Genomic DNA, 17147 nt, shown 5'->3' on the forward strand with positions numbered 1-17147 from the left:
GTTAAACACAAAATGCAACTCAGACGGCAAAAAACATTGTCTTTTTGCAAATATTAAGCGCGCATGATCATGACTTCACATTATTTACATGTCAAACGATAAAATTCATATTCTTTCCCGCTAAAAATGCAGCTTTTTAGCAATTTTTTATTATTTCTTTAAAATCGGGGACGTAGATGTATGATAAACAGAAAAAAAACAGGTTACTGACTGATCATTTTGTAATATATCAGGCTCGGCGCGAATAAAATAACAGCTAGGCAAGCCGCGCAGTTATATTATTTTAAGCCTTGCCTGATATATTACATAAAGATCTGACAGTAACCTGTTATTCTCTATATCAGGCAGATACCAATGCGGTGGTATGATAAATCGATCGACCATTGTTCAGTCCGTATTTTAGTTTAATACAATTCTAGCGTATTTCATCGTAGTTGTGTTTTAAAATCAAGATGAATCGATACAATATTTACTAACAAGTGGATTCCGATCAGGATTTGATGTACAACTCGTGTAATTATTGGAACTCGGCTGACTTTCTGTTCACAGCGTTGTAGCGTTCAACAGCAAACGCACATGGCGTCGCCATTGTTTTAATTTCAGCATATGTGCTGTGTTTGCGGATTAATTCGGGGGGCAAAAACAAAGTTTAAAATTAAGATTTATACATCATTAAAAAGGGAAAAAGTCCGACTTTAAGAATATATATGTACATTGAAAAAATATTTTCTTAAAATCATTTTAATTTGTGAACTTTTGCCAATACGCTGCAACTATTCGCCGTACATGACTTTAACTATTCACCGTACACGACTTTTGCCATAAACAACTATTCGCCGTACACTACAGTTATTTTAATTTTATAGATTTCCACGAACAATAATCAAACCAAGACAAGAAATAGCGTTAATATGGTATATATTGCTTATAAGAATAGGAAATCAACTCCATACCCAATGGCAAACCATGTAATTATGAAAGAAAAGCTGTTTCTTCGAGAAGTTCCAATTTCAACCCGGTACCAAGCAGTCATAAATTTGTGTAAATAACGCTTTATCAATACGAATTGCAAGATAGATACACATTTTTAAACATATTAATCTTTCTTTAAGATGCCAAACACGCACTGGTTATCCAGGAGCGAGTTATTATTAGATATTTTAGGTAAATACTGACTGCTCTCCATGGTTAATTTGTTTACTTTCGCTTCGCTGGTAATCTATTTCCGGTGGTGATGATAGACAGTGCTTATATGAGGTTTTGGGGATTCCGATAATGACGTCACGTCTGCGCATGCTCGAATTTTTGCCGTCAACACTGCGGCCATGTCGCTATTGTTTGCATTTGATAAACCGCATCATGATAAGGTTATCATAATAATCTCTTCTTGACACATTCGCGACCATGATTAAGAACAACTAAATACTTAGAAATTGATATTCTTTCAGAATAAATTAAATTCAATGAACGAACACAAATAAGGACGAAAATAAACAACAATAGATTGATTTCATGTAATCAACATATAGAAACTGGTTTGAACCTTTATGTCTGTAAAAACTTACCTTGTTACAGATTAACTAAATCCTCTTGATAAATTTGTTTTTATTTCATTGTTCACGTCAAATTTCGACACATTTTGTTTCAGCATTTTAACCCAGTGATCAATTGCACCTGTTAATCACAAACCGATTATCTCGTTATGATCGGATACTGTCCAATAGACCGTTCCATAATCGATAAATTGACCGTCACCGCCGCCATATTGTCAGTCACGTGACTGCCCGCCATTACACTGCTGCTTACTTGTGCGAGTCTGCGATTCCAAAAGCCAAAGACGTAGAGAATACCCGCTTCACCGTTGTCGGATAAATAAATTACTTAATGAATTAATGTGAGGCGATTATCACATTTTTGTTGTGTAAATGATTGTTTGAAGTTGAGATTGATTGTTACAAATAAACTGTTTAAAATGCTTTCGTGTATTTGTTTTTTTATCTGTAATCAAGTGGTAATCATCGGCGAAAATTTGCCGGTTCAGTCGCTCATACTATGTCTTTGATTAGACTTGTTACTTTTAACGTTTCACAAACAATTCACGCATGTATTGTTGTGTTGATTTTAATAGCCGCAACATCAAGCAGATTATATTTTAATTAATACTTATAAAGATTCTCGCGCAATTAATTACCGCTAATTGTTTGTTATTGATCTCATTTGGTAAAAGTCTACATTCCAAAATCATTACATATTATATTAAGTATGATATTTTTGATACGCATTCCATTATTTTTCTTGTTCTAACTGATATCAGAGATAAAAAATTGTGGTTTGGATTTATATTTATTTTTTAGATGGAATTTTGTCACGTTAAAAAACGAGCTTTTTATCATGAGAGAGTGATATTGATCTTGACGACCTTTTATGTGATTATTCGGAAGATGAAGAGAATGCGATCTATGTGATATATCTATATTTTCATCTTTGAATCATTTAACAGCTATAAAGCTAAAAATACTTAAAATTGTATTTATAGGTCTTTGAAGTAACGCAAAACATATGGATAACGACACCAAATGTTTAGTCAATTAATCCACACACAAAAAACTCCGATAAAAAAACACCTAAATAATAATTCAAAAATATATTATTAAGCGCCAAACGAATTTATTAATACATTTATTTGCAACTTTAAAAACGCGGCATAAGCATCAAATTAAAGATTATCTGAAGACTGAAAGGCCGACAATTTGACACAATAAAGAGCTCTATGCATAAGCCGTAATATTTGTTTTGCAGAAAAGCTTCAATAAATTACATTAGTAATACATCTAATTATAAAAATATAATTATCAATGGCATGAGGACGCTAGTGTGATAAATAAATGAGTGTTAGAAAGTGTAAGGAGTGCTTTGAAAATGAACATACTACAAAGCCATATTAAAAGCAAAGGACATGACAGTATTTACATGTAATTTTAATTTGATGGGTTTTGTACAAAGAATGACGCTATTGAGGAATATTAACATACAACTGAAAAAACACAACTTCATATGATGCAAATTGAACTGTGTACTCATGTATATTGAACACTCGTTACTAGTGAGTATGAGTGACACATATCTAACATTTTAACACACATATATTTATATACATATATATATTTATATATTTTTAAATATTTTTTACCTCTGTTTGGTGTCAAATGTAATTTATTGTTTTATGATATCGTTCGTGCATTGCCGTAACATTAAATCTTCATACGGAATGACGTAGTTTTAATTAACCGATACCCGCTAAATACGTTAAATGTTTTATTTTTATATTTTTTTTTAAATACTTTATTTTTTCATAAATTAAACGGGCTAGTATTATTACGGTGTACAATTTCTGATATTCTATATTGGACATAACTTTTAATTTGTAAAATATGTAACATATCTTATTTACGCAACTGTTAAGTATGTCGGAGGTAAATTATCTTACCAAATGACTGTTTAATACTCTGGTCCAGGAAGATGAGACATGGTGGCATCATCAATTGTGTTTAATGACCAGACTGTCATCTGCCACCCAGTGTGGTTTATGACACCATGTGGTTAGTTAAGTCTGGACAATATCTGATCAAAACGAGATAATCGGATTATGCAGAACAAAGGGGCAATTAAACACTGGAATGCAAAGGCATATACGATTTAAAGATTGATGCAAATAATCAAATGAAAAATATTGCATTTAATTTAATTAAATGCTTTTTTTAATGTGTCAATGTGTTAGTTTTCCAAGACAACCAAGACCATCTAATGACGGCCTTAGAATTTAGAAAGAAATTCATCGGTTGAATAATCGGTGCTCTCTTATATATGTTACCGATTGTTAAGGTTACATTACACTAAATCATTGTGTATCCCTCCGTGGTCCATTCGAAAGTAGTGCCTATTTCTAAAGAGTTCCTTTTCTCTTCTTGAATATAAGCCATTTAACAATGTGAGACATGTCTTTTGTGGTTATTTGTAATATCCTGTATGTGTCTGGAGTACTTGATGCCTTGGATTGGAAGCTAACTTAAAAGATGAACTTTTGAGGGTGTGTTTTCTATTGTGTGGGGCTTTTGTCGAAATTAGGATTCCGAAACACGTTTTTCTACGGTGGGTTCATTCGACAGCGATTTACTTTCTTAGAAGTTGCGAGACGGTATGTTTTTGATTGCAATTATTGGAAGATGACAGATCCATCTTTAAAATGATACCAGGTTCGGAAAAATTGATACGTCGGAAAGGCAAGAAAAATGCTGTGAAAGTTGTCAGTTTTATAATGGGACCCTATGGGAATCGGAATTAGTGTAATATAACCTTAAGCAGCAGTGTAATGGCGGACGCGGAGAGAATTCAGGGGAGATAATAATGTAATGACTAAATTATGGAACGAATGTTACTAACAAAACAGGGTGTCATAACTCTAGGAACCTATACCCTGAATAAACCACGTGTGTCTGGTCATTAAACACAATTTATGATACCTCCAGGTCATCTCTTGGCATATTGAGCAGTCATTTAAGCCAAATACAAAATACTTAACAGTTACTTTAATAAAATATTTGAACATATTTAAAAAATATACATTTGTCATAAATGGATTAACAGGAACTGTACAGTGTATATATATATATATATATATATATATATATATATATATATATATATATATATATATATATATATATATATATATATATATATATATATATATATATATATATATAAGCCAGTTTAAGCATAACAATAAAGTGTTTAATAACTATAAATTTAAAATATTGTACTAATTTTCTGCTACACAATTAACGTATTTAACGGTACCTGCAACTGTAAACTCTGCTCTAATGTGTAAATATCGTGCGTTACTGCAGTGTTCGAAACATCATCATGGAAACAAGCAATCACCTTTGATCATAGTAGGGATGTAAAATACTTGCGTAAAATAAATTAAATGTATAGATTTATGGTATCATAAAATGCTAGATTTGTATCGCTCATTATCACTTGTCAATTGTTTTCAATTAACATGTAAAGACAGTTCAATTTTCAAAATGTGCAGGTGTTTTTTTCCATTTGAATGCTAAATTTAATTAATAATTTCACTCAATGTAAAACGAAACTAAAATTCATTCAGTGTAAAAGAAAATTAAAACTACATAGAAAGATTGTAATGTATAGCGCTTTTTTAGGGCTTTGTTTTATAACAATGCACCTCTTACAATAATTTCTATCGCTGATGAAAAATAACACTATCGCATCCACACCACTTATAATTATAATCAAATTATTATATGTTTTGCTTTTTTTGAATTATCATTTATTTAAGTCTTACTTTAAGATAGAATACGGGTATTTATAGTCTTGTTTTGTGAAATTGTCAGTATTTAGTCTTCCGACGACCTTTACTCTAATACAATGTAAATGGCCGCGATCGAGAGGTTTGACGGCCAATCTATTTTTAGTAACGGAAAACCCCTCTTGTGACGTCACGCCAAAACCTCCTATACATATTGAAGAGTACAGAAAACAGAACATTGTTTAAGCTTTGAAATAGCTGATTTTTTTCTCGCGATTGGTAAACCTTAAATCTTAATGCAGTATAACAGAGCTGTCTGCGTCTAACATACCGGTAATGTTGCACTCGAGAAGTAGAAGTTGGTCGTCAATGGGGGGGGGGGGCAATAAAGGGATTAGCGATGGTATCTTTTAGCCAGAGCTTGAACAGCCAATTTTATAGTGAATTTATAGAACGTTTTAACAAATATCTGAAAAAATTGTCTCATATCGGAACGCCGGAACAATCACCACACTGACGGGACTGTCCCGTCGAGATCTAGCATGTATGTTTTAATTCCGTTATCCATATATCAAATCAATGATTATCTAATAAGAATTTAGTTTCTCAAATCTTAACCAATTAAATCGTTCTTAAATGGTTCTTTATTCCAGAAAAAAGCGAAACCAAAGGCATAAATATTATCGATGGAAATTAATCCAGATCAATTATAAGTATTGAAATAAATAGAATAACGGTAATGTGTTTTCCTGAAACATCTTACACCTAATGAAACTAAACAGTATTAATTAAAAAAAGAGCATAATAATAAATGATCTTTGAAAAAAATATTACTCTATCCTGCTTTGCAAAGCCGCACATAAGATACGATTTATAGTGGCATTTGTGGCAATCAGGAATAGTAATTTGCTCCGGACGATCATAAATTCGGACATTTTAATATAAGGTTTAAAAATCGAATATTCGAATATATTCGAATAATGACAATCAAATATTCGAATATCGTTTCCAGTATTCGTTCCCATTCCCTAAAATAATACCATTGTTTACTCGAAACCTGCGATAATTATTCGAGCATCGAGGTCAGTCCCGTGCTTCCTCGAGTTATCGCAGTTTTACTGTACCAGAATAAATGACAACTTTGCAAACTTATGCGTACCACTGAGCACTCTTAAGGAAGTTAAGCGTTCTTTAAAAAATTCTTAACCATAGTTTCTCACTGTGACTTTCATGTAGATAACTAACAATTAAATATTTGGAATACAAAACAGTTATGATTTTTTTCTGTTAATTGCTTTACATTATGCATATAAACATAATTTTCTTTAAATGCATTTTATTGCCTCCTAAATTACATCTTCTTATGTATATATTGTATATAATAATGATCAAATATTGATAATTAAGTTTAGTTTAAACCAATTTATATAAGCTTGTTAATGGTAACATTGATAGTCTTAGGCTTATTGAAACACTTTTGAGTCCGTTTAATGGGACTTACAACCAGTACTTTTTGTCTTTGAGGGATATTGAAAGAATGCTCCCACTGTGGGGATCGAACCCTTGACCTCCAGGTTGCTAAGCCAACACCATATCCACTTCGCCATGGCAAACTCTCAATTCTTTCTTCACTGAAGTCCAATAGAGTAACCTGGGCTTGTATCGGACACCCTCAGGAACATTGACGTGCTTTGTAGTGACGTCAGTTTATTTTGGGTAGCTTATATTTTTACGCGACAGTCGCGGCGACGCACGATACTTTGCGCGATAAACGAAGCGACTAGCGAGAATGTACCACGACATATCGCCCTTATGTAGGTAGCCCAAAAGGCAATATATTGTGTTAAATATATCGTGCGTTGCCGCGACTTTCGCGCAAAATATCGTGCGTCGCCACGACTGTCGCACAAATACAAGTAGGTCTTCAAGGACGAAACAGGAGGCGAGATCCCAAACCCTGCAGGTACGCCCTACTCAGACTTTGATGAGATCGACATCCAGGAGGAAGGCATCTTGAAGCTTTTCAAGAACCTTAATCACAGAAAAGCTTCAGGTCCTGACAATATATCAGCAAGGATACTGAAGGACTGTGCTGAAGACTTAGCCCCGATCTTTGAGGGGCTTTTTCACAGATTTTGGCATATTTTGAAGTTTATCATTAAATGCTTTATATTGATAAATGTAAACATTGGATCTTAATAGCTCCAGTAAAAAATCAAGAATAAAATTTTAAAAAAGGAAAAAAAAGTAGCCGGTACCAGGGCTCGAACCAGTGACCCCCGGAGTCCTGGAGTTAGTCTGAAGTAAAAACGCATAAGCCCTCTCGGCTATTCCGCCGGGCATACACGGCTTAAGTATTGTATACGTTATATAAGCAATCTTCGTAGTTTCGTAAATTTTAACGACAACAACAGAACTCGACAAATATTCAATCGATTCGCGTTGCAACGCTTTATAACTTTTAGGTTTTCAATCGTCAAAAGATACATATAAAGGCTATATTGGACTATGGTTAATGTTCAGTAATACTGTTTCTTCACAAATATCATAACTAAAACAAACATTTGCTAATCTGAAACAACTTTGTTCAATTTTGTCAATTTAACAAACTGTGAAAAGATCCCTTTAACCCTGATTATTCAGCGCGAAACTAGTCAACTAGTACATAAGTCAACACGTAGATTTGGTCAACTCGTACACGATTTGGTTAACTCGTACCCGAATAATTGTCAACACGTACCCCCACTTGTCAATTCGTACCCAATTTGGTCAACACGTACCCTCCTAAAAATTATTTTTATATATCAAAAACGCGATATATGTTTTTTTTTATGTTTTTTATATGCATAAAGTTTGTTGTTTATTTTTTCTTGCTTTTTTGTATTTTTCCTTGCTTTTTTGTATTTTTTTTCAAAAGTAGAGAATTTCATTATTTTTCACACGTGTATAATAATAAACAACGTTTTTGTCGTGCCTATAACTGACGCGTGCTGTAGTTGTTTGCCTTTTGTTGACTTATAACAACTTTATGACAACATGACCGTCGGCGATTTGTTTAACAAATTGTTTTTCGTGCATTTTATTTGACACGCGCGGTAGTTATCGGCATTTTCTTTGATGATGTTTGATTGAAAACACTGCATGAAGACATAACAAATTAAAGGCATTATCAACTTTGAAGTTAAACAAGCAAATTCGTTGAATTGATATCCCCCGCCAATATACTTCTGAACACAAAGTTTTCTGGACAGATGGACAACGCCAATGTGCATCATCCTCATATCCATATATATACCCATAACAAGTTTCAATGAAATCCGTCAAAGCACTTCCAAGATATGGCTCCGGACACACAAAAAGCCTTTTTCAAGATACAAAGGGCCATAACTCTATTATTATCAAATGGTGTACAATGCCATTTTGCGTGCATCATCCTCTTATCGATATATATATATATACTCATACCAAGTTTCAATGAAATCCGCCAAAGCATTTCCAAGATATGGCTCCGGACACAAAAAAACGGTTGAACGGTTAGAAAAAGGTAGGATCAGTGTGGGGACATTATTTTATTTTGACACAGAAACATCACCTCTGGTGAAATTAAGCAATAAACTTTATGGGCGGAGCTTACAATATATCATTTTGCATCCTTAATCATGTTTTTTTTATATATTTTTGAAAACAAAATCAAGACAAGAGGGCCTAAAAGGCCCAAAGGCGCTCACCTGAGATAAAAAAAATGACCTGTTTTCTGCAGCCCAAGATATAAATGGAACGAATGTTCTAACCAAGTTTCATGAAAAATAAACAACAAATGGCCCAATGGCAGCCATGTTTTTAAACAGACCTGAACCATTTTTGAACATTTCCAAAATATCATTGGGACAAAACTTCTGACCAAGTTTCATGAAGATCCAACAATAAATGTGGCCGCTACAGTGTTAACAAGTCAAATATTCATGACGCACAACAGAAGACAGACAATTGACAAAAGGTGATCACAAAATTTCACCATGAGCAAAAAATATTATGCTCATACAGATTGTCACCATGTTTGAAGATGATATTACTAAAACTAATAGAGTAAAGTAAATCAAGATATGATAACATTTGCACTCTGCAAGTGTTATTCAGATTGAACTAACAATGTGACCAAAAGTATTCAAAATGTTTCACTATAAACAACTGAAGACATAAAAAAAACTACTACCCCCTGAGAGCCTTGTTTATAAACAATAATGAACTATTTTCAGACTCATCATGCAATTATATTTCCAACAAGCAATTCATTGAATTGATATCCCCCGCCAATATGCTTCTTGAAACAAAAGTGTTATATTTGACACTAAAAAAACAACATTTTTTTCAAGATACAAAGGGCCATAACTTCGTTATAAACAGATGGCGTACAATGCCATTTGGCGTGCATCATCCTCTTATCCATATATACACATACCAAGTTTCAAGTTTCAATGAAATCCACTAAAGCACTTCCAAGATATGGCTCCGGATGGACGGAAAGACGGACGAAAAGACGGATGGACGGACAACGCCAAAACAATATCCCTCCGCCTATGGCGGGGGATAATGAGTATGTTTTTCTCACTTTTATATGAGTAAATCCCCAAATTACTATATAAAGACTTTGTCGATTGGTTTTATCATTAATATATTGAATAAAAATACGGACTCTGTGATTCGTGTCTTGGAGTTAATTTCATTTATTGTTTATTGTGGATTACAATTTATATTAAATGTTTTGTTTGCCTAATCTTTATCATCATGGATGAGGGAGATAGTGACTGTGTTTGTGTTGTTTGTGTATATATTTTGTTTCAGACGAGTGTAAGGCAATTGTGTGCAAAGAATGTGATAGATGGCAACACAGACACTGTAAATCTGGTAAGTAATCCCTTTATTATTTTTTAATTATTTTCATTCGAGAAACGGACTTCTACGGAAGCGTAAAAATAAGGAATACACACATATTTTTTTTATAACTGATGGTATTTACATCTTTATAATATATAGAGTCAGTACATAGGTTTCCGTAGATTTAATTGTGGGGATGTTTAATGTATTTGATTTAGTTATATAATTGTGGGGTCACTGTGTGTTTTTGTTTTAGTTATATAATATTAATTAATATCAAGTGCCTTTATTAACAAGAGCTGTCAGAGGACAGCGCGCTCGACTATTCGAGTGCGTGACAGTATAACGTAAGCCACCATGGAGAGGGGGGATATAATATGGGTGTGTTTTCATTTAATAGATGATCTTTCAAAAAATAAGGGAATTTTTTTTTGGGGGGAGGGGGGGGAGGGGGGATTCTGGGGTGGGGCATGGGGATTGTTTGGGTGGAGTGCCTTGTGGTTTGTCAGGTAAGTGTCTTTTTGTCAAAGTATTAATAAAATCTTATCATAAATAAAGAAGTAATGGCAATTTAAGCAAAATGTACAATTATCTTAGTATAAAAGGGGCCATAATTCTGTCAAAATGCTTGATACAGTTGTCTGCTCTTGTTTATAGGTTGGGGTCATGTTGGTAAACAAGTATGCAACATATGAAATCAATATGTCAAAGTACATTGAAAATATTTGGGGTAGTACGCAAACTTTAACAAGTGGAAAAGGGGCCATAATTATTACAAAATGCTTCATAGAGTCGTCTGCTCTTGTTTATAGATTGAGGTCATGTTGATAAACAAGTATGCAAAATATGAACGCAATATATCGAAGGACATTGAGAATATTTGGGGTAGTACGCAAACCTGAACATTTGCACGCAAACGCCAACACCAACGGGAACGACAACGCCGGAGTGAGTAGGATACCTCCACTATATATATTTCATATATAATAGTCGAGCTAAAAATACTCAACAATAACTTATTCATGATAGCTTGATTGCTATTAATCAACAGCATAATTCCTTATTGTCCTAAATACAAACGTGCGATGTTAATATGGTTATTTAATCAGAATAATAATTGACCATATAACATAAATTGTCTTACTTTTAGTCCCTCCATAAGATGCCCAACTTCATCCAAGTCGATAAAGCTGACCGGATTAAAAGTGTGAAGCGCTTTTTGCAAGCGTGCAGCACTAATATATGTTACAGACCGGCATTGCAGAGTTAATAGTACATATTTGTAGCGTCTCGAGATATTTCTTTGTTCAACGATTGTTGAGTTCCATTCCATTAATCCAATTTCTAGGGGTTCTACGACCGTCTGCAATAAAAAGAACAATCTTCATAGTATTGATGTTTTGAATAATGAACAAATAATAGAAATTAAAATTAATTGGCATACATGCACTATACGTTTGAGGCATTTTTAGAATTTATTAATATCACTTTTATCAAATATAGTTAATTAAATAATAGTATGATAACAAGAGCTGTCAGAGAACAGCGCGCTCGACCATTCAAGTGCTTGACAGTATAATGTAAGCCATCATGGAGAGGGGGGTATAATGTGGGTATGTGGTCATTTAATAGATGATATTTCAAAAATAAGAAAAAAAATTCTTTTGGGGGAGGGTGATTCTGGGTTGGGGCGTGGAGGATTGGTTTGGGCTGAGTCCATGGTGGTATGTCAGGTAAGTGTTGTTTTTTCAAAGTATGAATAAAATCTTATCTTAAATAAAGAAGTTATGGCAATTTAAGCAAAATTTATTAATTTGACCTTGAGAGTCAAGGTCATTCAAAGGTCAAATTCAACTTGCCAGGTACAGTAACACCATGGTAGTAAGAAAGTATTTGAAGTTTGAAAGCAATAGCCTTGATACTTTAGAAGTAAAGTGGATCTAAAAAAAAATAATTCAAAGTTACAAAGACAAAAAGGGCAATAATTTTTTTTAAAGCCAACCAGAGTTATGCAACTTGCCCTGTACAGTCCCCTTATGATAGTAAGCGAGTTTTCCAAGTCTATAAAGCAATAGCTATGATACTTTAGGAGTAAAATGGACCAAAACACAAAATTTAACCAAATGTTCAATTATCTAAGTATGAAAGGGGCCACGATTTTGTCAAAATGCTTGATACAGTTGTCTGCTCCTGTTTATAGATTAGGGTCATGTTGGTAAAGAAGTATACAAAATATGAAAGCAATATGTCAAAGGACATAGAAAATATTTGAGGTGGTACGCAAACTTTAACATAGATTTATCAATAATATGCATATTCTAAATGAAAAAAGGGCAACAATTCTGTCAAAATGCTTGATACAGTTGTCTGCTTTTGTTTTTAGGTTGGGGTCATGATGATAAACAAGTATGCAAAAAATATGAAAGAAATATGTCAAGGGACATTGGAAATATTTGGGGTAGTACGCAAACTTGAACATAGATTTATCAATGATATGCATATATTCTAAGTATAAAAGGGGCAATACTTCTGTCAAAATGCTTGATACAGTTGTCTGCTCTTGTTGATAAGTTGGGGTCATGATGGTTTACAAGTATGCAAAATATGAAAGGAATATGTCAATGGACATTGGTAATATTTGGAGTAGTACGCAAACTTTAACATTTGCACGCTAACGCCAACGCAAACGCTAACGCCGACGCCGGGGTGAGTACGATAGCTCCACTATATATATTTCATATATAATAGTCCAGCTAAAAACGCACAAAATGCGAACTTAAACGCACTTATGCCCACCGAAAACACAGATATTTACTAAAAACACAGATTTAACGCACTTTTAAATGTGCTAAATGTGTGTTTTGGTTAAAAGTAAATTTGTTTTCGAGAAGGGTCATGCGCCATAACAAATTATTGTTGAATTAATTACGCACAACTGAAAATGTTTCGTTCGAGAATTATTCAATTTGTAATCCGAAACACGCATACGAATTTTAATGCTAACGCAACATTAACAATTAAATTCGAGCGTCAAATAAACAGTGCTTTATCCTTTGTCTCTATGAAAAGCGCGCGAAAATTATGCAGACATGTAGAACGTCGCATGGAAAGTGTGGGTGTATTTTTGTGTTGTATAAAAACGTCAACATCACGTCAGTCGATTTACGCGTGTTCATTGAAAAAAACCAAGAGCTGTCACCATAGGATGACTTATGCCCCCTATAAACGCTTGGTAGAAGTTATGAGCTTTTTTCGAAACCTAAACGCAGATTACGAAACCTTAACGCGGACCCTAAGTTCAAGGTCAAGGTCACAGGGGTCATAATTTGTGTGTGTATGGAAAGGCCTTGTCCATATACACATGCATGCCAAATATGAAGTAGTACATATCTTTGTTTGTCTTAGCATTTTCCATTTTGTTATTAATATTTAACTTGTGTCATTTTAAAGGTAATATAAAAATCTATAGCCGAAATGAAATTTGTGATTTATATAAAATTGGTCCAGAAATATTTATTAGCGAACCTCTGTAAGATTTCAGGTAGAGGCAAACTTTTTTAATTAAAAGTATGTATCTGGTTTAGTCTAAAACTAAAGTGCTTTTTAGCAATTTCTTTTATTTAACAAGAGTGCCAAACTGTCACAAGATACGCCCGTTTAAAGGCTTAACTACTAATGGGATTGTTTACCCTCGGGACTTCGGTTAAAAACCATTGCCCGAGCACACTGCTTAACATTAAACTTCTGCATTTAAAAGGTCGAAAACGGCCATAAAATGGACAGCCCGATTTTACTGGGCTGTACCATTGATACAAATATGAAACTTTGCAGTGTTGGTGCGGTGCTTTAATAACAATCTAGTAGTTTATAAATTAGCTTTACACTGGCTGAGCCTAACACTGTTAAAAAGCGGCGTTTGTATTCGTTAATAGACTTTTAAAACGATGGCGCTGATTGGCCGAAATTTCTTATGAAGAATTACAAGTAGGTCAACCCGTTTAAAAAAAGAATTTTCCCACGGCGGACGACCTTGATATTGCACTTTACAAAAAGTAAACAGTAATATTTTCTATGTAGGAAATATAAAAATGAAAGAAAAGGGATGAATAAATTCAAAAGAACTTGGAGTTGTTTTATAGTTATAAATTACCATGTTTATGTTATGTTACTGTACTTCTTATTAATTATTATTAATAATATGATGTTGTTATTGTATGTTATTATTTGTTGTTTTTTTAAGAAGGAAAGAGAGAAAGAATAACCCATTTTTTATAAGTAAAGATGGTGAAAACACACATACTGTTGTATGTGGCATCATCATTACTAGACCCACTGTTCAGTATATACTGCAATGGGTTTGTTGGAGTCTTTAGACTTTGTGATCTGTGGTTTTATTGTTAAAATTAACATAATTATACTTTTAATTCAATGTTTCTAGGGATATAAAAGATTACACGAAAGTGTGATATGTATAATATATGCAAAAATTATTAGTATTTTAGTGTTTTTTTCAGATCACAAAGTGGTTCAACATTGCCACTATATATCTACATACATACTAAACCTATGGATAGGTGTAATTTGGTGTTTGTGTTAAATGTTATGCTAGGAGCTCTAAGCGATGGTAAGATATATAAATTTGAAAACCTTAATTAATAGGGGAAGGTAGAGCCTGTTTTTAATAGCTCTGATAAGAAAAAAGGAAGGGGATTTGCATGTAAACATGCAATTATATATTTTCTAACAAACAACACACTCTGCTTCCTACCAGGGGTGCCCCTCCTATAAGAAGGCTGGGGTCACCTGGTCCGCGGCGGAGAGCAGGCTATTTGCACCTGACACTGCGAGCCACAGCGTGGGCGCCCGTAACACGATCAACACAACCGGTTCGACGTCATCACCCAAACATGCCTCTATCGGTAGTATCACGCCCCAAACCGAGAGGTCATGTCCTTTAGTTGAGGGGTTAGTGGGTAAGAGTACCCCTCTCAACCTATTAATAGGGAATCCCCCCCCCAAGGTTACTTTTGTGGAACCGGTATCCAAACACACACCTGATTTACGCACCATTCCCCCCTGTATCGCCTATCCAGGGGGATTCACCCACTCAGAGACGCCCTCCTGTGGCTACCAGGGGGTCCTCCCCGTTCATCACGTTGACCGACGGTGCTAGCGACACCACCTGTAGTGGTCCTACACTGTCGGACGACTCCATGTTTGATGTGACGGGGAGAGACTCTCTGGTGTCGGTGCACTCCAGTATATTGGAGAATCTAACTATCTCTGGTGTCGGCGAAATAGAGGAGGAGCCCCAAGTTAGTGTCTCTCCTAACCGTCCCAGAATGGTCGACTCCCAGACATCCCCAATGAGCTCCACTACCGACAACACCAGCAGACGTAACTCGTTTTCGGGGGACTCATTTATCAAAATCAAGGATCCGCCAACAACAGGTCCCACATATAGGAAAATATATCTCAGCGAGCTGGCGGATCTGGTTGCTGAGATACTAAAGGACCAGAAAAGGCCCACTGGGAGTCGTGTTATATCCTACATCTATAACAAAATTGATTCTCGATTCAAACATTGCAGAGAATCACTAACAAAGGTCATCCCCCTTGATTAATCCCTAACTAATAAAATCCATTCTGGAACTGGGGATCCTCCAATACTAGCAGATCCAGGATGCCCCCCGGCCAGCGGTACCCTCTCCGTTAATAAGAAACATGTTCGGCCTGCCAGGACCCCCGCGAAACTCAAAGGGGCCTGTGCAGGCCATAAACTAGGAGTTAAATTTCCTCATCATAAATTAAATCAGTTTAAACGCAAGTTTATTTCACACCACTATGGACAGTAACCTGCAAATCATTTCATTCAATGTTGGTGGTCTTACCGCCAACAAATTTACAGAGTTAAAATATTTTATTGACAGTAACCCTAGTACCCATATCTTATGCCTACAGGAAACCAAATTTTCAAATAGTACTGTAAAACAAATACCTGGGTATAACTGTGAATTTAAGAATTTTGTTAATTTAAACCATACTATTGCCAGTGGCCTTGCCATATATATTAAAAACACAATTAATTATGAACACCTGGGAGTGAACAACCAATTTAAAACTGATGGTAGCACTGCTATTAAGGCATTAGCAATTAAATTGGTTATTGACAAGAACCGGCCTCTTATCCTGGTCAATTTATATTCAAGAGGATGTGATCTTGAAACTCTGAACGGCCTCTTTAAGGAATTAAGGACCATTAAAGGAACCTTTGATGTAATATTCACAGGCGATTTTAATGCACATCAACCTGCTTGGGGTTCCATCAATTCAGATGCAGAAGGTCGGGCGGTAATAGAATGGTTGGACGAGCAAGATCTTATACTGCTCAATGACGGTTCTCAAACCAGACTTAACCCCACTGGTTTAAACTCCCACATTGATCTTACTGCTGTTAATGCCAGGATAGCAAGTGCGTCTGCATGGGCAACCGTTAATGATACCATGGGATCTGATCACCTCCCACAACAGGTTACACTGCTCAACTATATTGCACAGGGAACTGAGGCTCAATGCTCAGGACAGCACAAGTTTTTATTGGAAAAAGCTAATTTGGCTCAGTTAAGGGACCTCTGCTCAGATCTCTCCCTTGCAGATGTTCACTCCCTGGACAAAAATCTGTTTTGTAACAACTTAACTTGCAAGATACTGTCCATAGCGGAATGTAGCATACCGGTCTCCTCCGGCAAGGTTAAGGCCAAAAATAGGGTCCCGTGGTGGAATGAGGCGTGCTCCAATGCGGTACAGTCCCGAAAAAATGCTTTAAAAATTCTTAAAAAGAACCCCGCTGAGCATAATCTTCTTAATTATAGGTTCTCGAAAATCAGGCAAAGCGGGTTATTTTGGACGCAAAAACTCAAAATTGGAAATTCTGTGATTC

This window comes from Dreissena polymorpha, chromosome 4 (assembly GCF_020536995.1).
Source record: "Dreissena polymorpha isolate Duluth1 chromosome 4, UMN_Dpol_1.0, whole genome shotgun sequence".
NCBI classification, from domain to species: domain Eukaryota; kingdom Metazoa; phylum Mollusca; class Bivalvia; order Myida; family Dreissenidae; genus Dreissena; species Dreissena polymorpha.